The sequence below is a fragment of the Rousettus aegyptiacus genome, unplaced genomic scaffold, assembly GCF_014176215.1.
Source record: "Rousettus aegyptiacus isolate mRouAeg1 unplaced genomic scaffold, mRouAeg1.p scaffold_m13_p_3, whole genome shotgun sequence".
In the NCBI taxonomy this organism is placed as follows: domain Eukaryota; kingdom Metazoa; phylum Chordata; class Mammalia; order Chiroptera; family Pteropodidae; genus Rousettus; species Rousettus aegyptiacus.
In genome coordinates, this window is record NW_023416306.1 from 125,938,877 (window position 1) to 125,961,924 (window position 23,048).

Below are 23,048 nucleotides of genomic sequence, written 5' to 3' on the forward strand. Positions count from 1 at the left end.
ATGAGGAGTTATTGTTTAATTGATATAGATTTTCAATTTTATGATATGAAAGAGTTCTGGATATAAATGGTGGTGATAGTTATGCAACAATATGAATATACTTAATGCCTTCAAACTGTATGCCTAAATAGTTAAGATGGATAATTTAATATATTTTACCACAATAAAAATTTTGAAAAAGAATTAATTGGTCATGGATATATGGTTTATTTCTGGACTCTCAATTTTATCTAATGATCTATATGTCTTTATGCCATATAATATTGTTGTGATTATGTAGCTTTGTAGTAAGTTTTGAAATCAGAAAGCATGAGTCCTTGACTTTGTTCTTTTTAAAAATTATTTTGGCCATATGGTGCCCCTTCTAATCCCATATAAATCTGAGAATTGGCTTTTCCAATTCTGCAAAAAAAGCCGTTGGCACTTACTAGGGATTGCATTGAATCTGTAGATCACTTTGGGCAGTACTGTCATCTTTATAATATTATGTCTCCCAATTAATAAACACAGGATATTCAAATTTATATAGAATCTCTGTATTAGTCTGCATTCTCCATATAAACTGAACCAATAGGATAGATGAGAGAGAGAGAGAGTGACCAACCGAGACCATAAGGAATTGGCTCACACGGTTATGAAGGCTGAGAAGCCCAAGATCTGCAACCAGCGAGCTGGAGACCCAAGAGAGCCAATAGTGTAAGTTCTAGTTTTAGTCCAAGTCTGAAGGAAGAAGATGACCAATGTACAATTTCTGAGACAGGCAGAGAGAAAAATTTCTTTCCTACTCAGCCTTTTATTACATCCAGACCTTCAACAGATTGGACGAGGCCCACCCAGATTGGGGAGAGCAATCTGCTTTACTCAATTTACCAATCAAAAGATAATCTCAACTAAAAACTTCCTCACAGACACACCCAGAAATAATGATTAACCTAATATCTGGGCACCATGGCCCAGTCAAGGTGACACATAAAATTAACATCACAATTGGTTCTTACCTGTAACCAAGGTTGAGGACCACTGCTCTGGGTATTGGAGAGAATGAAATTAAAACCTGCAACTGTCTCCATGGAGTTAAAAGTCATCTCAATGGTCAGGCGCTTCTCATAATAAGTGGGAACGTAAGATTAGAGAATGACTGAATAGGTCAGTTTAGGATGAGGAAATTGGAGGAAATGATATTCGAACAAAAATCTAGAAATGTATTCACTTTTTCCCCCCATATATGCAGATAAGAAAAGGAGGTTCTAAACATGTAGATAGGGATTTTGAACCTTTTAAGCAATGAACTACTTCAAAATTCTAATGTAGGGTTTGTTGCATTGAACAAGAAAGATGACTTTAATTTTCTAGCATAATTTGAAAACTTGCCATTTAATTACTAAATATTTTAAAACTTTCAGTATGTTCCCTCTTGTAGTCTTATAAACCTTTTATGAGTTGCAGGAAAAATCAGTGTAACATTCATGAATAAGTAAGCACAAAGACTGCACTGGTGCAAATTCAATAATCATTGCTACTTTGTTTTGTCATTTGGCAGCAAGAATAGACTTAACATCTAAACATAATCAGCACTGAATGTGTGATATTTTATTCTATAGCTGCAAATTTCGAAATACAGAATTTAAATCTGATTATCCTCTGGTAGTACATTTAGGCACCCAAGGCAAACTGTTGAGTGTGAATCCTGTTTCCTACTGGCAAAGTGTGGACCTGTTCTCTATTTAGTGAAGCATCTTTGTTACAGCAACTGGGAAAAGGTGCACAAGGAGATGAGAAAATCCAGGGATGTATTCTTATCTCATTCAAAGGCTGATTGTTGACTTCTTTGTGATTATAACCAAGCTAAACTCAGAGCTCACCATCCCTGGGAAGACAGAAAAGCACCTCAGAATAGGCTTAGACCACCTGAGTTCTGAACTCTATTTTCTTATTCTGTATGAAATAGCTAACTTTGAGAATGTTATCAAAGCTCCTCAAGTCTCTTTTTACTAATTTATACAGCAGTTTAAATTTATGATTTGCCTAACTCTCAAGATTCCATTAAAATTATATTAATGGGGTTAAATGACAGGTAATGAGTATACCCTTTCTCAGCCAAACTCCTTCCTATCTCTCCAAAGATACCTACCTTATTGACTTCAAAAAAAATTATGGCCAAGTACACATCACTAAATTTATCATCTTTACTATTTTTAAGTACACAGATTAGTAGTGCAGTAGTGTTACATACATTAGTGTTATTGACTAACCCATCTCCAGAACGCTTTTCATCTTACAAAATTAAAACTCTATATCCATTAAAAAATAACTCCTCATTATACCTTCTCCTGAACCCCTGGAAAGCATTTTACTTTCTGTCTCTATGATTTTGACTACTTTAAGTATCTCATATAAGTAGAATCATACAATATTTGTCTTTTTGAGGCTGCCTTATTTCACTTAGCACAGTGTCCTAAATATACAATGGAATATTGTTCGGCCATAAAAATATTAAATCTTACCATTTGCAACAACATGGATGGACCTAGAGGTTGTTATGTTGAGTGAAGTAAGTCAGAGAGAGAAAGAATAAATACCATATGATTTCCCTTATATGCAGAATTTAAAGAACAAAAAGAACAAACTAAACGAAAACAAGCTCACAAATACAGAGAACATTCTGGTGTCGGCTAGAGGGGAGAGAGGATGAGGGAGGGACTGGGACATATGACATGTCTTCCCTAATAAGTCGCCAAATATTTCTCAATTTAGACTTTGGTTTCAACTGCCTATAAAAGAACATTCATTTTGAACCACAGCTTCAGCTCTTCTGAGTTATTTAACTTATCTAAGTCTTACTTTCCTCATCTCTAAATGATTATAATACCTGTATTTCCAAATAAAATTGCGAGAGATTATGGATATACAATATTTAGTATAGTGCTTGGCACATAATAAATAGATGGTGAATATCATAAAGGTCTTCTGTTTTCCCATATCTGAAAAAAAAGTTTGTCTTGTACTCCTTCCAAACAATAATGTTTATTAAAATGACAATGACTTAAGTATTAGGTACAAATATATCGAATGAGGTAAAAACAACAGGCTAGGTTTCAACATTGCATTGAGAGAAGAACTTTACCTTTCATTTTCCCATGTATTCATCCTTCTTATCGCCTCTGCTATATCCAGACACTCTCTTGTGTATGGAGGATACAGGGATCAAGTTACTTGACTAAAGTTGTTACCTGGTATAGTGGTGTTAATTATTCCCAGCAATATCTCTTCTCTTTCTGGTAGGCATATGTCAGCTGAGATTAAAATTACATTTCCTGGCCCCTGATAATAGCTACGTACGGCCACATGACCAAACTGCAGGCAATGGACTGTTAAGAAGTGAATGTCACTAAAGGGGGAGTGTTTTTTAGTTGTCTTTTTTTTAAATGTATTTTTTATAGCAGTTTTAAGTTCGTGACATAATTGAGGGAAAGCACAGAGATTTCCCATTTACTACTTCCTGCTGAAAGACATTTTAAAAAACTTTTCTTACCATGAAGAATTAGGTTACATAAAATTTTTTTAGAAGACTAATACTCTACCCTTTTGATGATTGTTTTTGGTAGTTACATATGAAAACCATAGAATCATTTGATTGAGGTCACATTACCATTAGTTAGATTCTGTTCCTGAGTTTAATAACTTTAAAATTTTGTATTCATAGTTTTTATTGACCTAAACTGGCCACATTTAAGTTGCTAATGGTTCCTATATTTACCAGATGAAGCAAAGGATGGAAAAACATTTCACTGGGAAATGTGTAATCCTCTAGGAGTTTGATCAAATTGTCTTTGCCCACCAGCTACAATAAAGCTAATGTATCTACTAACATTAAGTAATGTACTGGTTTTGTCAAGGTTTATTTACTAGTATAATGATTATTTCAGTAGAGCCAGGGTTCTAAATGACAACCACATGGATAATTGCATTGTAATGTGTTTCCTTTTCAATTTAGTCAGGTTTAATTCTGTATCTAAAAGAACTAGTGCCTTACAAATGTTGTGGTTGGTATAATACAAATGAAAAACAAATAATTTATTAGTAAAATGTTTGAAGATACTGGCTCTAATATCATCTACTGTGTTCTTTTCAAAGTATTGCTTATTAATATTAATATCAATGTCATTTATCACTCATTTGATAAATTAACTTTTATATTTGAGAATAAATATTATAAACTTATTATACATTATGAAACTAGGAAAGGTTAGTTGGCTCTTTATTGGCTCTTTTCTGCTTTGAGCTCTGTGACTGAAATGGAACTTGACACAAGGGTCATTTGATTAACTCTTTGTTGTCATGAAATTGGCCATTTAAATTCTAAAGAATTGTGGCTTGCCTTATTATTTTATATAATAATTTTAATAATATACTGTGGTATATTATTAATATACACACCTTAATTATAATGTACTCAGATTGATAACTCTTCCATTACGGTTAATGCTTTTTCTATTCTGTTTACGAAAACTTTCTACTACATTATCTCTGAAATTTTTATTTCACTTAGATTTATAATCTACCTGGAATTATTTTCATGTATGATGTGAAGTAAGGCCAAGTTGAATGGGGCTTTCTCTCTCTTCTGATCTACAATATCACCTTAGGGTGTGTTATCGCACAGCTATAATGTCATTACACAATAAATAAAATAATTTTCCATCTAATTAGATAACAAAACATTCCACACTCCACTGGGCCTTAAAAACATGACATTTTGAGTACACTTTTACCTTTCTCACTTGTTTTGACATGATGAGAATGCACTGGCAATAAAAAAATAAAATAAAATGTTGCACTATGGCAGTACACCTGACACCTGAAGCACTGTTTAGTTATAATTGCAACACTGTGATTTAGTGACATCAAGCAGCAGTATGAAGTGATAAGAGTTCTACATATGATTTCTGTTGCAACTACTCAACTCTGCTGTTGTAAGCAAATGAGTGTGGTTGTGTTCCAATAAAACTTTATTCAAGGCCACTGAAATTTAAATTTTAAGTAATTTTCAGGTATTGCACAATATTATCCTTTAATTTTTTTTCAACTATTAAAAAGGCAAAAACCATTCTTAGCTCAAAGGCTGTACAAAAACAGGCAGCAGGACCAAATTGGTCATTTCAGACCAAACTTTGCCAATTCCTAACTTAAATGGTCATCCAGAATAGTACTTATCAAAATGTACTTTGAGGAACTCTACTCCTATGAAATCTTTCTCAAGAATAAAAACGTCAAATAACTTTATATAAAGCCAAATACTATATTTCCCAAATGTAGATTCATGCTGTAAATATTAGTATTCTGAAAACTTCTGCAATAGTGAAATTTGTCTATCTTTGCCTAACCCAGCTGTAATGAACCTTATTTATCTTCCAGAGAACTCTTATTTACACAGCACTCCTATTTGCACGCTTTAGAACCAAAGTACGGCATATTTTTTTAGAAATGTTGATATTGTGTCTACTTATGAGTAAAATAAGTAACAAAGTGCTGAGAATAAAAAGTTCTTATTCTTCTAGAAAAGGGCCAAACATCTATTGTCCCTACAACACCCAGAACCAGTTTTAAACATGTTCTATCTAATCCATTAATAACTTCACATCAGTAATCAGCCAATCAATGCTATCCCCCTCCGAAAGTCAGCCAAACAACAACCACCTCACTCGAGTACACATGCTTCTGTTAGGCAATCAGCAATAGTCTTCATTTAAGTAACTATAGTTCAACAGCTAAAGGTTAAACACTTCTTGCAAGCCTTCAAGCTTTTATATATAATGAAACAAATTTTAAGAAGAGGTTCACAGGGAAAGGTGACTGCTTAAATAAATTCATTAGTTGGAAACAATTTTCCATTAGAATCTAGTGTGTTCTACTACATTTCCAGGTGAAAAGTTCATGGGAAACCAAAGGCAGGCTAGCTGAGAGTAAAATGCCAACTCTCAAAGCTTGGTGGATGTGAAGTAATACAGGCATTTTGAGGACAGATCAAATCTTCCTTATCCTAAAGGCATTTTTGGTATGTAGGGTAGAAACGACTACTGGAGACAATATGTTTGGCCACAAAAGTTTAATTTCTGGGCCTAATCCAAAGATTTATAAGTCTTTATCTTTCACCTATTGGTTCTTTAAATCTGAAAGTAGCTTTAAAGGTGCCCACTCATTATTCTAGCAACAAAATTTTGGTGGGTTAACTGCTGATAATAAGAAGGTTCTCATTCTCTGTCCTAGGAAAGAACTGATTATTCCCTGCCCATATCATTAAGTACCCTCCAGAATCAGGTTTTAAACCTGTCCCAATCTATCCATGACAATTTTGCATCAGTAACTATGCTTCTGAAAGCCACACATTCATCACCGAGCTGATACTTTCAAGGTGCCCTTATTGCCTTTCTCAAGGTAAGAATTAGTCAATCATTCAACTCTTTATTGGATGCCTATTATGTGCTATGATGCTCTAGGCCAGTAGTTCTCAACTTTGACTACATATAAATTAACTATAAAGGTTTTTAATTGTGGTACTTCGGTCCTAGGCACAGTAATTTCTCTGTCTAGTATAGCCTGAGTACAGTGTTTCTTATGAATTTTGACTGGTTCTTTTCTGCAAGAATTGAAAGCAGGATCCTGAAGAGATATTTGTACTATGTTCATAGCAGCATTATTCATAATAGATAAAACACAGAGGCAACTCAAGTGTCCATCTATGGATAAATGGATAAACAAAGTGTAGTATATACATACAATGAAATAATATTCGGCCTTTAAAATGAATGAAATTTGAACACATGTGACAGCATGGATGAACCTTGAGGATATTTAAGCTAAATGAAATAAGCTAACTGCAAAAAGACAAATACTGTATAATTCCATTTATATGAGGTACTTAAGAGTAGTCAAAATCAAGAGACAGAAAGTAAAATGGTAGTTGATAGGGGTTGGAGGGAAGGGAGAGTAATGGGTTATTGTTTGTTATTAATAGAATTTCAATTTTATAAGATGAAGAGAGTGCTGGAGATGAATGGTGGTGATGGTTACTCAACAATATGAATGTAGTTAATATCACTGAACTGTATCCTTAAAAATGGTTGATGGTAAATTTTATGTAGTATACCACAATAAAAAAATTGGAAAAAAATTCATTTGTCATAGATATATGGATTATTTCTAGACTCTCAATTCTATCAAATGATCTATATGTTTGTCCTTATGCTACTACCACATTGTTTTGATTTAGCTTTGTAGTAAAATTTTGAGTCTTCTAGCTTTGTTCTTTTTTAAGATCCTGTGGGCTATTTGGGGCCCCTTGCAATTATATATGAATTTGAGAATTAGCTTTTGCGATATTGCAAAAAAAAGGCCTCTGGAACTTTCTAGGGATTGCATTTAATCCGTAGGTCACTTTGAGTAGTATTGCCATCTTAATGATATTGTCTCCTAATCCATAATCATAGGATGTCTTTCCATTTATTTAGGTCCTCTTTAATTTCTTTTGAAAATAATTTGTAGCTTTAAGTGCACAAATATTTCACTTTCTTGGTTTGATTTATTCCTAGGTATTTCATTCTTTTGAATATTATTATAAATGAAATTGTCTTACTTTCCTTTTTAGATTGTTCATTGGTAATATATAAAAACAAACTAATTTTTGAGCTTTGATCTTGTACTCTGAAAATTTACTGATTTTTAAAATTAGCTCTAGTAGCTTTCTTGTGGATTATTTGGTATTGTTTATATATGAGCTCATGTCATCTGTGAATAGAGATAGTTTTATTTCTTCCTTTCTAATCTAATGCTGTCTATTTACTCTTCTTGCCTAATTGCTCTGGCTAGAACTTCCAGTACAATGTTGAACAGCAGTTGTGGAAGCAGGCATCTGTGTCTTATTCCTAATCCTAGGGAAAAAGCTTTCAGTCTTTCACCAGTGAGTATTATTTTTGTTGTGCATTTTTTATAACTATCCTTTTTCATATTGAGGGAATTTTATTCCATTCTTAGTTTTCTGAGGTTTTATCGTAAAGGGTGTGGAATTTTGTGGAATTTTGTCACTTTTTTTCTGTACTCATTGAGATGATGGTGTGGTATTTTTCCTTCATTCTATTACTGCGATTTATTTTCTTATTTTGAACCACCCTTGCATTCCCAGGATAAATCCCATTTGATTAAGGTGTTTAATCAATTAATATGCTTTTGGATTTGACTTGTTAACATTTTGTTGAGAATTTTTGCATCTATATTCATAAAGAATATTGATGTGTAGTTTTCTTGTGATGTTTTTATATGACTTTGCTATCAAGGTAATGCTAACCTCACAAAACGAGGTTCCATTTTTTGAAAGAGTTTGAGAAGGCTTGGTACTGATTCTTCTTTAAATGTTTGGTAGAATTCACCAGAGAAGCCTTCTGGCCCTGAACTTCTTTTGGTGTTATTGGGAGGGCTTTTATTACTGATTCGATCTCTTTACTTGTTATATAGCTCTATTCAGATTTTCTATTTCAATTTTGGTAATTTTTGTGTTTCTAGGAATTTGTCTATTATCTAGGTTATTTAGCTTTTTGGCATACAATTGTTCATGGTAATCTCTTATAGTCCTTTTTATTTCTCTAAGGTTGGTAGTAATGTCCTGACTTTCATTTCTGACTTGGATATTTTTGCCTTCATATAATACTTATTTTGTAAGCATTTTTTCATTTTAAATCAACCCGAGTAGCTTTTCTGTAATCTGTAACTGGGACGCTAACACAGCAGGCATTTCTGACCTGCTTTTGGTTTGGTGAAATTTTAAAGTTGGTTGCAACCTAAAATTTTCCTTAAATTTCTATGGAAAGTTTTAAGAAAACTTTAGGATGGTACTGTAACTGCTTACATGTCAAATTTGTTTAATTTTTTTTATTTTTATTTTTATGAATAAACAGTCTCTCTTGCTATTTTAATTACAAAATTTCTATAAGGATTCCAGTTCTGGGTAAGATGGAGTAAGCACACTCTCTATTCTCACTCTCCCACTGAATGAGGTCATAAAACCTGGACAAAATGCGTGTAACAGTTTTTTGAGTACACTGAAAAGTAAGTCATAGTAGGTGGATTGGAGAAGGAGGACAGAATTCAAAGTACCACCTAATCAGTGGTGAGTAAACTATTTTCATCCCCCAGTATCCCTCAATCTGGATTTAAGGCAGCCTAAAATGAGGAAATGGGCATTGGTGTGGCCAGGAAGAAATTCCAAAGAAGTCTTCTAGTTCAGGCTCAAAGACCAAACTAGGGGGGCTTGTAGTAGCTATAAGACCCACAAGCACCATAAACTCTGAAGGAAGGAAGATTTCCAATCAGAGGAGTTGTAGTATCAAGAAGGTGAGGTGATCTCCATTGCTTTGTAAAGTCTCATGGACCTCCCTCCACTTAGCCCTGACATAGTGGGCAGTTATGGTAAATACGTAGCAGAATGAAGTAAATAAAGCCCCAGCATTATAGACAGAGGATCAAAAGGGAGCCCTAGGGAATTGGTAAGCACTGAGGACACTACTTAGAGGTTTTGGACAATTACCTGATAAAATTGTTTATGAACTCTTGGTATCACTTCTGAGGAAGATATGTGTGGTTCTCATAATTAACAACATACTGAAAGCAGAGAAGTGAACTAAGAGAGAGACCACTTAGCCAGGATTCAGACTAGCCACTGAGCAGCATACATGAGACATATTTGAATAAAACTGTGAAGCCTTCAAAAATAGAACTGACATTGAAACCACAACCCACAGATGTCTGGCTGGAGCTTGCAGCCTGAACCCAACCAGGTTAATTGACTGCTAAAATAAAAATATCAACAACAGTCGCCATTGGATTTAAACAGAATCCAGAGTCTCATAATATAGTATTCAAGTCATCCAGGATACAGGCCACAATTGCTCAGTATATTAAGAGCCAGAAAGATCTGAACTCACATGAGAAAAAGATAATCAACATATACCAATGCTAATTTGACACTGATGTTTTAAATTATTGAGCAAAGCACTAAAGAAGCTATTACAAAAGTATTTCAGGAAGTAAGGGCAAATATTCTTAAAATGAGTAGAAAGATATAAAGTCTCAGCAAATAAATGGAAGATAAAGAGAACCACAGAGGCCTAGTTTTGGACTAGTGTCCTGAATGACTAGAGGGAGAAAACCACAAAATAGCCAAACTTGGAAGAATGAATATAGAAAGAAGCAATGGAGAAAATACTCCCACTAGAAATGGATCTGCAGATGAAAATCTCAAACCATATGATGAAAGTTAACAGAAGAAAGACAGCCAAGAAAAGAATTCACTGAAAATAAGCAAAAAGTCTGGATAAAATTTTAAAAAATCTTCTTAAATGCATCCATAATTGAGTGAGCAAGAAAGAAAACTCAGGAGATAAACTTACTGAATGCAGGAAGAAACCCAAAGAGTTTGAACACCAAAATTGGATTCTGCTTTGAGCACATTTGCTGAACTGGCTAAATCTGAGCATCAGTTTTTACAGTCTTGTCCCTGAAGAAGGAAAATGAAGCATATGTCTAATAGGAGACTGTCTTACAAACCTGAGCCCACAAAGGTCTACTCCTCCTTGGTATGAGGGTGAATTAGAGACGTTCACACGGCTTCCTCAACCACTGGATTGCGAGAAAAATATCTGTCTTAAACTGTGGCATGTTCAGGGTAGGGAAGATTTCTCCTGAGAATTTATATTCATAAGCTGACCTTCAAGCAGGTTTGCAGCCCAAATTTATGTTGTTTTGGTAGTCCACCTTAAATCATGAATTAAAAGTAGTGATGAACTAGTAATGCCTCCAGATGCCTGACACAGTCTGACCCTCTTTGGAGGAAACTTCCTTTATTCCAGGCCTCTAAAAAGTACCGTGTAAGGAAAATCACAATAAAAAAATGATTGAACATCAAAGACATAAGACGCCATATGTGAGAACAAGCAGAAACACTAGAAAGCAAAATCAGACCTGAAAGAACTTCAGATATCAGAATATTCAGACACAAATCAAAATAATTTTGCTTAATATGCTTCAATAAAAGAGGAGCTTGAAAATGAGTAAATCACAAGCAGAGTAGAAGAAAAAATCAAAGAGAATATCCATGATAAAAAATAATAATTAAAATTTTAGAAATTTAATGAATGTGGTTAACAGCAGGTTGGACAGACCTAAAGATAATATAGTAGAAGAACTGAATAAATTACGCAGATGATAGCCCAGAGTAAAACATAAGGTTAAGAGGAGGATGGAGTAAAAAAGTATAACAGAAACTTAGAGTTTTAGAGTGAATAGAGTAGAAACAATATTTGAACAGTGTCTGAGAATGTTTCAGAAAGTCAACAATTCATAGATTCAAACTTTTATAAATCAATCAAGATAATAAAAAGAAATATATATCTGTTCATTAAATCTATATGAATCTATAGAGCACAAAAGACTAAAAGATCTTAAAATCAGCCAGAGAGAAGCAACAATTAGATGAACAGCTGTGACATCTTAGCAACAAACAGAAGTCATAAAAAAGTAAATTTTTTTTAATATCTAAATGAAAATTACTATCCAATTTATAATTCTACACTTAGAAAATTACTTTCCATAATGAGGATTAAAATAAAGACATTGTGATCAAGCAAAAACTGAGAATCTGAAATCTGAAAACCCCCTACCGAAAAGCATTAAGAAGGATATACTTCAGGCAGAACTGAGATAGACGTTTGAAATACGAGAAGGAATAAAGACAAACTGGTAATTACGATGGTAAATCTAAGTGAGCCAGACTGATATGTTCATTTCCTCAAGAGAAATTCTTAGAACTCTGGAATGAAGTGGGGGTCTTCTAATGCGAATTAGCTCTGTCAAACATTTAGAGGCATTGCTCATCAAGTGGTTAAAACAAAAGATTAACACATATTACAATTGTAGGGGCCAGTATTATGCTGCTCCAGAGAAGTGTGTGTGTGTGTGTGTGTGTGAGTGTGTGTGAGAGAGAGAGAGAGAGAGAGAGAGACAGAGACAGAGACAGAGACAGAGACAGAGACAGAGACAGAAACAATTGGCTTACATGGTTATGAAGGCCAAGAAGTCCCATGATCTGCTGTAAGCAGCATGCTGGAGGAACAGGAAAGCTGGTAATATAATTTGGTTGAGTCCCAAGGCCTGAGAATATGCGGGCTGGTGGTGTAAGTCCAGGTCTGAGTCAGAAATTCCGATAACTAGGAGCATCCATCAGAAGATGGATGTCTTAGCTCAAGAACAGAGAGAGCAAATTCAGCTTTCTTTGCCTTTTTGTTCTATTTGGGCTCTCAAGGAATTGGATGATGCCCACCCACAGTGAGAAGGCCCATCTGCTTTACTCAGTTGATCAATTCAAATGCTAATCTTTTCCATATTCATCCTGACAGACACACCCAGAAATAACTGTTTTACTAGCTATCTGGGCATCCTTTTGCTCAGTCAAGTTGACACATAATTTTAATTAATTGTCACAGGGCCCAATAAACATTTAGTGAATAAATGTATGAACGAATGAATAGTAAAATTAGCTCTTTATTAGTTTCCAGCAGAAGCTAAAAACTGGCTTGTTGGCCATTTCTGGTTTGTAAATAGTTCGTTTGACCACCAACATATTGGCCAAGACAAAAAACAAAAAAAAAACCCCAAACATACAGACAGACAAAAAACAAAAAAAACCCTAGGAACTGAAACATCAAGGACTGGGCCTTTGTTTCTAGTTTCAATCGTGGACTGCAACTTAATACACAGCTGCCACCTTACTCTTCCACAGGTGATTGAAATTGAAGTGTTTTTACATCCTTATTTGGGATTAGGTTAAAAATAATTTATTAACTTCATTAATAAATTAAGGATATTTGGTATAATTTCCGGAGTGCCGAGCAGAGGTTACTAAAAGTTTTTACTTTTCTGATGTAACAGGGAAGAAAGCACCACACATATGGCAGGGGTCTCTGTGTGAAAATGGCTGCACCCGCTACTGAATAAAGCCATGATGAAACTTCTTTCTTAGGCCCAAGCAGAGACCTATAACTGCTGAACTGTCAACATGTTTTTGTTTTCTTCACACGTTTTTGGCCAACGCTTAAAAATCAATAGATTTCATATCCCACTCTGAACTTGCATTTCTAATTGGCAGCGGTGGACTAGAATTGAGTAGCAGAAGCCACCTTTAGGAAGGAGTATGTGGTCTCAAATGGAATTTAAGTGTTTTTAGTCTTCATTTGGGGAAAAAGGTAAATATAATTAACTTTAGACTTGAATAAACTAAAGGATACATTGTATAATTCCTGGGGGTACTGACTAAAAAGATTTTTTAAAAAATGTCAGGATGAATCTGAAAAGATCAGCATTTCTTGTATTGCAAATCTCTTGGTGACAAATTCAGAAAAAGTCTTTGTTTTTGACAAGCATTTTTGCTGGGAATATAATTTAGGGTAATAGCTTTTTCTTTCAGTACTTTTAAACCAATAATATATAAAAAAAAAGATGAGAAAAAATGTTTAAAAAGAAGACAAGATAAAGATAAAGGAAGAGCAATAGAATGTACAAAATTGATCATTACCATAAATATAGTGGACTAAATACTATTATTAAAACACAAAGATTGTCTGGATTTTCAGAAAGACTGAAAGTTTGTACAGCTGTATCAAACAAAATGAATTTTAAGCAATACCAGAGATAAAGAGGGTCACTACATAACACGTCTCAATTCACAAGAAAAATAAACTAAACTTGTATGTATAATATAATCTCAAATTAAAGCATAAATTGATAAAATTACAGCTATAAATAGACAAATCCATCATTAGAGCCAGAGATTTTAAAATATTTCTCTAATTAATAAATCAAGGGAAAAAAAAACACTAAGGCTATAGAATATTTGAACAACACAATTAAGTAATTTGATCTCAGGTGTATATCTTTTGCATGCAAGACTTAGAATTTCCTGTAGTGCTGATCTCTTGGTGATAAATTCAGAAAAAGTCTCTGCTTTAGTTTTTGACAAACATTTTTCTGGAAATATAATCGAGTAAATTTTTTCTTTCAGTACTTTTAAGGAAATCTTATGTCATCCTTCTTTGTTCCTTTGTATGTAATATGTCTTTTTTTATCTGGCTGCTTAAAATTTTCTCTTTATTACTGGTTTTGAGCAATTTGATTATATTGTCTTTGTAAGTTTTCTTCATATATTTTGTGTTGGAGGTTGTTGAGCTTCTTGGATCTGTGAGTTTATAGTTTTCAAGTTTGGAAAATATTAGGCCTTATGACATTGTTCCATAGCTCACTGGATAGTTTCTATTGCTGTCTTCAAATTCACTGATCTTTTCTTGTATGTCCATCTGCCATTAATACCATCAGACTAATTTTTATCCCAGATGTCACAGATTTTACATCTCAAGTTCAATCTGGGTTTTTAAAATATCTTCCTAACTTTTTGAAGATAGTTATATAACTGTTTTAATGTCCTAATTCTGACACCTGTGTCAGTTCTGGATAACTTTGGCTATTTTCCTCACCATGGTCATGATTTTCTGCTTCTTCATATATCTGGTAATCATTTATTGGAGACCAGACATTGTAAATTTTACCTTTGTGGGTACTTGATACTTTTGTATTACTATTTATTTTGAGTTTTTTCCTGGGATACAGTATATTTATGTGGAAATTACTTAACTCTTTCAGGTCTTGCTTTGATGATTTTTTAGTTGAATACAGAGCAGTATCAGTCTAGGACTAGTTCTCTGGCAAGACCTTCCTGAGTTCTCTATCCAGTGTTCCATGAATTATGCTTTATGCATTCTAGCTGGTAGGAACAGGCACTGTTTCTGGCCCTGTTTAAAGTACCAGACACTATTTCCTCTAAACCTTTCTAATTGTTTTTCCCTATTCCAGGATTGTTTTACACACAACATAATACTCTGCGGAATACTGCAAATCTCTGTGTGGCTCTCTCTTCTCTGAGTTTTATACTATGAACTCTAAGTGTCTGGGTCTCTCCAAACTCTTAAGCTCTATCTTCTCAACTCAGGGAATCTCCCAGTTTTTGCCTCAGTTCCCACTCTCTGCGCTACGGCTTAAAAGCTCTCAAGGCAGTAAGTGGAGGCAATCATAAAGCTCACCTAATTTGTTTTGTTTTTCATGGATCACTGTCTTCCATTCCTGATGTCATTTCATTGTCTTAAAATCCATTGTTACATATTGGTTTTTGTTTGGAGTCTGGGGGTGGGGGGTAGGGGGGTGGTGGTGGGGGGGGGGTAAATCCAGTCTTTCCTACTCCAAATTGGCCAGAAGTGAAAGTCTTACAACTATTTTTTAAAATATGCAATAAAACAATTCTTAAAATTGCTTGGGGACTAATATTAAATTACTATGCATAGTAAAAGACAGGAAATGCTGAGACAGATCTAAAAAGATTAGAAAATCCTGATAGGTCCTCAGGCACTGGCATGAAAAGATTTTCATGATGTTATTATCAGCCAGGATAGGTGAGAATTACATTGTAGTAACCACCCCCAAATCTCAATGAAAGCAACAAAAATTTATTTCTCACTCATTTTTAAAGTCCATTGTAAATTAGAGTAGTGATTCTTTTGTTCATCATTGTTATAACACTACCTCAAACGTTGCCAATAAACTAATCAGAGGAAAGAGGCTAGAAGGTCTGAAATTGGCAATTCAGTGCTCCAGTTCAGAAGCGATATGTATATTTCTCAATTGACAGGCCAGACCCAGACAGATGGCCCCATCACAACTGTAAGGAAAGGATAATTCTGTTAGGTATCTAGTTATCTGGAGAGAACCAATAGTTGTAAGGTGAATAGCTCTAATGGCAATCACAGACCACTCTTCTGGTCAATAGTTATTCAATGCGCTCTCCTTTTTATAGTCAAAATGCACTTTTCCTCTAAGGAGATAACTCAAAAGTCCCATTATATTAATGGCATTGAGGTCAACGTTCAGTATCTCACACTAGTCTCTAAATCAGGGGATGATATGTACTAGTCTCCCTTTGATCTGTTGACCTAAAAAACTGTCCTCTACACATACAGGTTGACACAGACAGAAAACTGTAATAAACACTCCTATTCAGAAACAGAAAGATGGATGCACACAAGTAGTCACTGGCCCAAAACAATTCTCTGTTACAAAGACCCTCTACTCCAGTGGTACAAAAATTCCTTGATTAGAACCTGATTCTGCTCACTGGGAAGCGATCCCTAATCAATTGCTGTCCAAGGTTATCAACCCCACTATCCAGGATATTCTTTCCTTCTGACCACATCGAAGGTGGACATTCGGAAATATGTTCTATTTGGGGACCAATCAACTTTATCAATCTGCTATCTAATGTAGAAAATTTTATGTCATTAGCAAACTTTTTAGTTTAGACTCATGGTTTCTTTGACAGTACAACTCCATCAAAAATTATATTTCTTATGTATGTAAGTCCAGTCAGCATTGAGCCAACGGTCACATCCACCACTTGAAAGTCATGCTCCCCCCAGCTCCTCCCCATACTGAGTTGGAGTACCTTCAACACATCAGGCATTGGTAGAAAGAAGACTGACACTTTAGCACCTGTTTCCTAAGTCATTTTGTAATTGGCATTTCCAATTCCTGAAAGATATTAATATTTAGGTTGTGGGAATGAGGAATCAAAATTTTTGGGAATTCTCAGGAATCCCCAAATTATACAGAATCATCATTCTGTACTGTTCATAACAATAACACTATACTTAACGTATTTTTAAATAGTTGTGAATGACCATAATAAACACCTAATTGTTTTTCTGTGATATAGTGTTTCAGAAATTTTCTGTTAAAAAGATAATAATATATGGTTTATTAGCATGAACCAATGTATTGTGATAAGATTATATATTTCAATATCACTTTCGCTACCTGATAGTTATGATAAAAGACATTAAATAAAGGAGCATTACTATAAATGCTAAATAAAAATTTAGCATTTTAAGAATTGGAAATACCACAAATATGTTTAAGTTATTCTTAAAATGAAATTTAAAAACACACAATGTATTAATTGCCCTATCCAACTCTTTTTATTTTGTAACAAATATTTCAGACATAGAAAATTCTTCCATTTTTGTATTACTAGTCTAATACTAAGGACTATCAAAAAACATCTTCAAGTTTGCATTAGGTTACAGTCGGCTTCACAGAAACTGTTCCTTTTTAATGATGAAACTATTTTGTCTGCCCTGATTTTGGTCTTGGAGTTGAAACTGATATTGCTTTTGCTAATTAAAGTTTAGGTCAGTTTCTAATTTCATTTCAGAATGTTCTGCAACATTTACTTTTCTTTGCCTTTCTTGTTAAAATATTTGCAAAGAAAAGTAGTAGCCTTTGGCAAATAATCATGCACTGGAAATGCCAACAAATTTGATAATATTTGAATACAGTAGTCTTCCCCCCCCCCCCCAACCAACTCCCACACCCTTATCTGAGATCCATTCCAAATCTTCAGCGGACGCCTGAAGCCTTAGATAGCTTCAAACTCTGTATATTTCTCCCTATACACATACCTTTTCACTTATAGGAAGCATTTATAGCTTCTCTTTGGGGTATCCAAATCAGCAGCATCACACACTTGTGCTTTGGGGCCATTATTAAGTAAAATAAGGGCTACTTGAACTCAAGCACTAGGATACTGCAATAGTTGATCTGATAACTGAGATGGCCACTAAGTGACTTGTGAGCAGGTAGTGCATGTATACAGGGTGGATACTCTGGACAAAGGGATGATTCATGTCCCACATGGAATGGAGCAGGATGGCATCAGATTTCATCCTGCTATTCAGAAGAGCATGCAATTTAAAACTTATGAATTGTTTATTTCTGGAATTTTCCATGTAATATTTCTGGACTACGGGTGACTGCAGGTAACTTAAAGCGCAGATGGGGGGAAATGTATAATGTTACATTTGGATCTCCTATCAAGGGTAACAACATCACACAGACCACAAGTCAAAATTGCCATTTAAGGAATTATTTTGCTTCCACAATGTGTTGTTTCCTCAGAACACCATTACTAGAATTTATACAAAGTATACTATGCATATAGACCTTCTAATATTTATTTTACTTACAAGAATAACTCACTGGTCACGCAGACAGGTGCATGAACACATACTTTCAGCATGGCAATAGCTAGAGATAAAACTGAGTGATTAGATTGTGACCAATTCCCTTTTACGTGCTTCCATTCCAGTTCCTAGAAGTGTTGACCTTACTCCCGATTTCTCATGTTAGCATTCCCTGCTTTCTTTTGGGTTTGACGTCAGTGGATTCCTTCAAATGAGTAATGGCTCTAAATTGATTACTAAGCTTTAATTCTTACAGGAGAGTTACAATAATTTTTCCTGTTTCACCAACTTTTTGAGATTTGGAAAAATATATAAATTTCCCAAGAAACTACGGGGCCTCCTCTTAACCTAATTAGAAGTTTAAATAATTAGTGTGATGTCTGTATTCTTGATTCAATAAAGCTTTGTTGCTTAAAGGCCTTCTTCTTTTACTGGTTGGAGATGAGAAGTTGTTGCCTCTTCTAACCCTGCACGTATCTGAATTTCTGGACCCCTTTTATTCTCTTTTGTCCCTACAATTTCTCATCTGAGTTCACGTCTTTCTTGAAACAGCTTGTCAAATGCAGCTAATACAGTAAACAAAACATGCATTATCATTTTGTTATCCGAACTCTTACAATAAAGATACGATTTTATTAAATATATTATTTGTCCTCCAAGTATAACAAGTTCACCAAATCTTTCACCACGGAATGTGGATCACCTCAGGCAGCCTCATCACTTGTTTCCTAAGCCAGTGCAATATGGTTTAATTTAGTTGTTTTTTGTTGTTGTTTGTTTTTTATGGCAGCACTCCACTTTCAGGACAAATTCCTTTATTAGTCAGGATAGACTAGATTATGTTGTAGAAACAAGAATTTCCTAACAGCAGTAAATTAAAACAAATGCTTATTTCTCCCTCATGTTACATGTTCAAGGGAATAAACAGGGAGGCTCTGATCATATTCCTTCAGGAACCCAGCCTGATGGATCAATCGCAATCTCGAATGTAAGGAGTCACCATGCCAGAGGAAAATGGGGATTCTGAAGTCTCAGGTCAACAATTAAATGCTCCAAACCAGAAGTCATTTATTTGTACTCACAACTCACTGGCTGGGAACAAATCATAGGGTTTCATCCTAGAAATATTTGGTGAATAGCAGAAGTAAAAATCACATTCAGCTAAAAAAAGTTGTTTATAAAAAGAAAAAATCTAAAGAAATAAACACAACTCTTAAAAGTTTATAATAAGACATGAAACTTTCCATAAGTACTATAGGTAAGAGAATTAAAATAAGTGTAGGTATTTATTTTTCAACTTAAAAACAAACTGAATACTCTTCAATCTAATCAATTGTACACTTAAGAATTCTAGTACAGGTAATAAAAAATGTGGACCAAAATTTTATGTGCAAAGAGTTTCACTGTAGTGTTTATCATACTGAAAATAAAAGAACAGTTATAAAATTATGATAGACTCTTACAAAAAAAATAAAGGGTGGGGGTTTGCAAATTTTTTCTTTAGACTTATGGGGCTACATGTTCTCTGCTGTGCACAACTGTGCTGTTGTAGTGCAAAAGCTAGAACAGACAATATATAAACAAATGACACGGCTCTTTTCTAATAAAATTTTGTTTAGAAAAAGATGGCCAACTGTGGGTTTGTTATCCTCTGATACAGAGCAATTAATATCATATTTTTAAGACAGTGGGTAAAATAAAGTATTTTGAAAGTTTAAAACTATAGTTTATAGTTCCCAAATCCTCTACAAATAGCATGTTTTACTTTAACATTTAGGAGGGGAGCCATTTTTTTTTTTTTAAAAAAAGGCTGATGAACCTGAATAGACACAAAAAAAGAAAAAAAAAAAAAAAAGGACCTGAGTAACCAAAGGAATCTTGAGAAAGACCAAAGCTAGAAGCATCATGCTCCCTGATTTCAAATTCTATTACAAAGCTATAGCTATCAAACGGTTATGATATTAACATAAAAACAGACACCTAGATCAATAGAACAGAGCCCAAAAATAAACCCATGTATATATGGTCAAATAATTTACAACAAAAGAGCCAAGAATATACAGTAGGGAAAGGATAGTCTCTTCGATAAATTGTGTTAGGAAAATTGAACAACCACATGCAAAAGAATGAAACTGGACCACTATCTTATACCATACACAAAAATTATCTCAAAATGATTAAGCACTTGAATGTAAGACCTGAAACCATTAAACTAGAAGAAAATATAAGCAGTAAGTTCCTTGACATAAAAATTGGTGTTTTTTTTTTTCTATTTGAAACCAAACAAAAGGCAACAAAAGCAAAAATTAACAAGTGGAACTACATCAAACTAAAGAGCTTCTGCACAGCAAAGGAAACCATTAAAAAATTAAAAGGCAACCTACTGAATGGGAGAAAATATTTGCAAACCATATATCTGATAAGGGCTTAATACCTGAAATATATAAAGAATTCATACAACTCAATTGCAAAAGGCAAACACTCCCCTCTCCACCCCAAACATTCCAATTAAAACAAGGGGAGAGAATCTGAAAAGACATTTTCCAAAGACATACAGATGGCTAATAGGTACATGAAAAGATGTTCAATATCACTAAGAATCGTGGAAATGCAAATCAAACTACAATATTACCTCATAACTGTTAGAATGGCTATTATCAAAAACACAGAAAAAAGCAGGTGTTGGCAAGGATATGAAGAAAAGGGAACTCTTGTGCACTGTTGGTGGGATTGTAAATTAGTACAGCCACTTTAGAAAATAGTATGGATGAGAGGCTAAAGAAAATGTGATATATACACATATGCATAGTGGATATTATTCATTTATTTAAAAAAAATGAAATCTTGCCATTTGCAACATGGGTAGACCTTGAGGGCATTGTGCTAAGTGAAATATGTCAGAGAAAGATAAATACCACATGACCGCATTTTATGTGGAATCTAAAAAAAATTCCTGAGCTTATGGATATAGAGAACCGCTTGGTGGTTGCCAGATGTGAGGGTAGGTGACACAGGTGATGGGGTCAAAAGGTACAAATTTCCAGTTATAAAATAAATTAGTGAGAGGGATATAATGTACAGGTGACTAAAGTTGATAATACTATAGCCCATATTTGAAGGTAGCTAGAAGAGTGGATCTTGGAAATTCTTGTAAGAAAAAAACTGTAACTATGTATGATGTTGGAATGGTGTTGGATGCTAATTAGACTTAATTGTGGTGATCATTTTGCAAACATATACATATATCAAATCATTACACTGTATATCTGAAACTAGTATGTTAACTATATACCTCAATTGGAAAAAAAAAAAAAAGGTTGAATTCATGAGTAACACAGTCAGTTATTCTATTATATGGAAAAGTCAAATGACCCCAGATGTACCTGGGGCATTTTCTGGAAACCAAAATCCAAGGTAACTTCTGTGATCAGCAGTTATTCAGGCTATTAACATCTGCAGCTACAGCTTCATTTATAGCTTGATCCAATAATCTTCATAATGATGACACCCTACGTAATCAAAGAAGACTAAATTATGCTTAGTATCTTCTTTTAAATAATGAAGGTGATTTTATAACACTTTTAACAAGCAATTAAAAGTTACCTTTAGTTAACTAGAAAAGTAATTTCACCCAGGATACCACAGCCCCTGATGTTACAGTTTTTGGTACAGATGTTTTATTTCCTTACAAGATGATCTAAATGAAGCATCTTTGAATTTATAGCTAAGTTGAAAATTAAACATTGCTATGACTTTTAGAAATCTATTTGATTATTCATTTTGTCTACATGGATCTGCATATGTGCCTCATTTAAAAGAAAACACAAAATAACTGTTTTTCTCTGTTAAATCTTAGAAATAGGTACATTGTTTCAGCAATTCCTTTGCTGGAAAACAAGTCAGTGTTATAGTAATCTAATAAAAATGAAATACTTACAATCCTTTTTTAGTGCCTTTTTACATACATACAAAAGTCCTATTTCACTGAAGACAGGAATGATTGGTGGTGGAGTAACAATTTTGATGAAACAAAAGATTGTGTCAACCATGAAGTAAAAAAAATGACATTATGAAAACCTACAAAAATGTAATGATGCTAAAACTTCTATACTTATTATGTAAAGTGTATCTTTAAATTACATGCTATCTTTCCTATTAATAAAATGATTAGCTAACCCCTCCTCATGAGGTAAAATTCCTCAATTCCTATTTATAAAAAGATTAGGTCCTTTTCTTTAGGTTAAGAAGTTCTCCATTCCACATATATATAATCGCTGTAGGAATAATACAAACTATAATTTTACTATCAATGGAAGGGTTAATTGCAAAAAATATGTGTTACAAAAAGCAACATTCAATATAAATGCTGAGAACTATAGGTATGGCAGAAAACAATAACTTTAAAAACAGATCAATTTGAATTAAAATCTTGGCTTTGTAACTTTAGGCAAATAATTGTCCAGGTATTTGATTTCCTCATCTTTTACTTACAGCCAAAACAAGGTAACTCATACCTTGTCAGTTCCTTTAAAAAAAAATGTTTGGAATAGCTCTTGAAAACGTTATAACGTGAAACAATTCCAATTTCCTCCTAAAACACTGGAGAGATGCAAAGGGAAAGAAACACAAATAAATATGGTATTTAGATTGTCAATGTAAATTAGAAGTGCATCCCACAAAATCAATGTCACTGAACTGTACTTTTAATCCATAATTCTATTGCTAGGTAACAGGGAGCTCTAATATAGTAAGGCACCTTAGTAGTTAGGCGAAACAGTCACTAAAGTGTGTCACTGGCTTTCATAGTCATATCAACGGAGTCTAAACTCTCGAAAGCTGGAGGAGGCAAACTACAGTAGTCCGTGGGCTAAACCCAGCCAACAT

At 34.0% G+C, this 23,048-nt stretch overlaps 1 protein-coding gene across 2 annotated transcripts in view; it reads right to left on the bottom strand.

The window, feature by feature from the left end:
* ZNF280D (zinc finger protein 280D) overlaps positions 1-23,048 on the bottom strand; it is a 165,225-nt gene that overhangs the window by 37,399 nt on the left and 104,778 nt on the right. The window contains exons 22-23 of one of the 2 annotated variants that reach the window (XR_004950104.1): positions 22,679-22,763; positions 21,549-21,673 (exon numbers count right to left, since the gene is read on the bottom strand). The gene's annotated coding sequence lies outside the window, so the exon portion shown is untranslated. Of the gene's footprint in view, positions 1-21,547; positions 22,764-23,048 lie in introns of those variants that run through there. The other variant, XR_001598546.2, reaches the window with a different exon arrangement.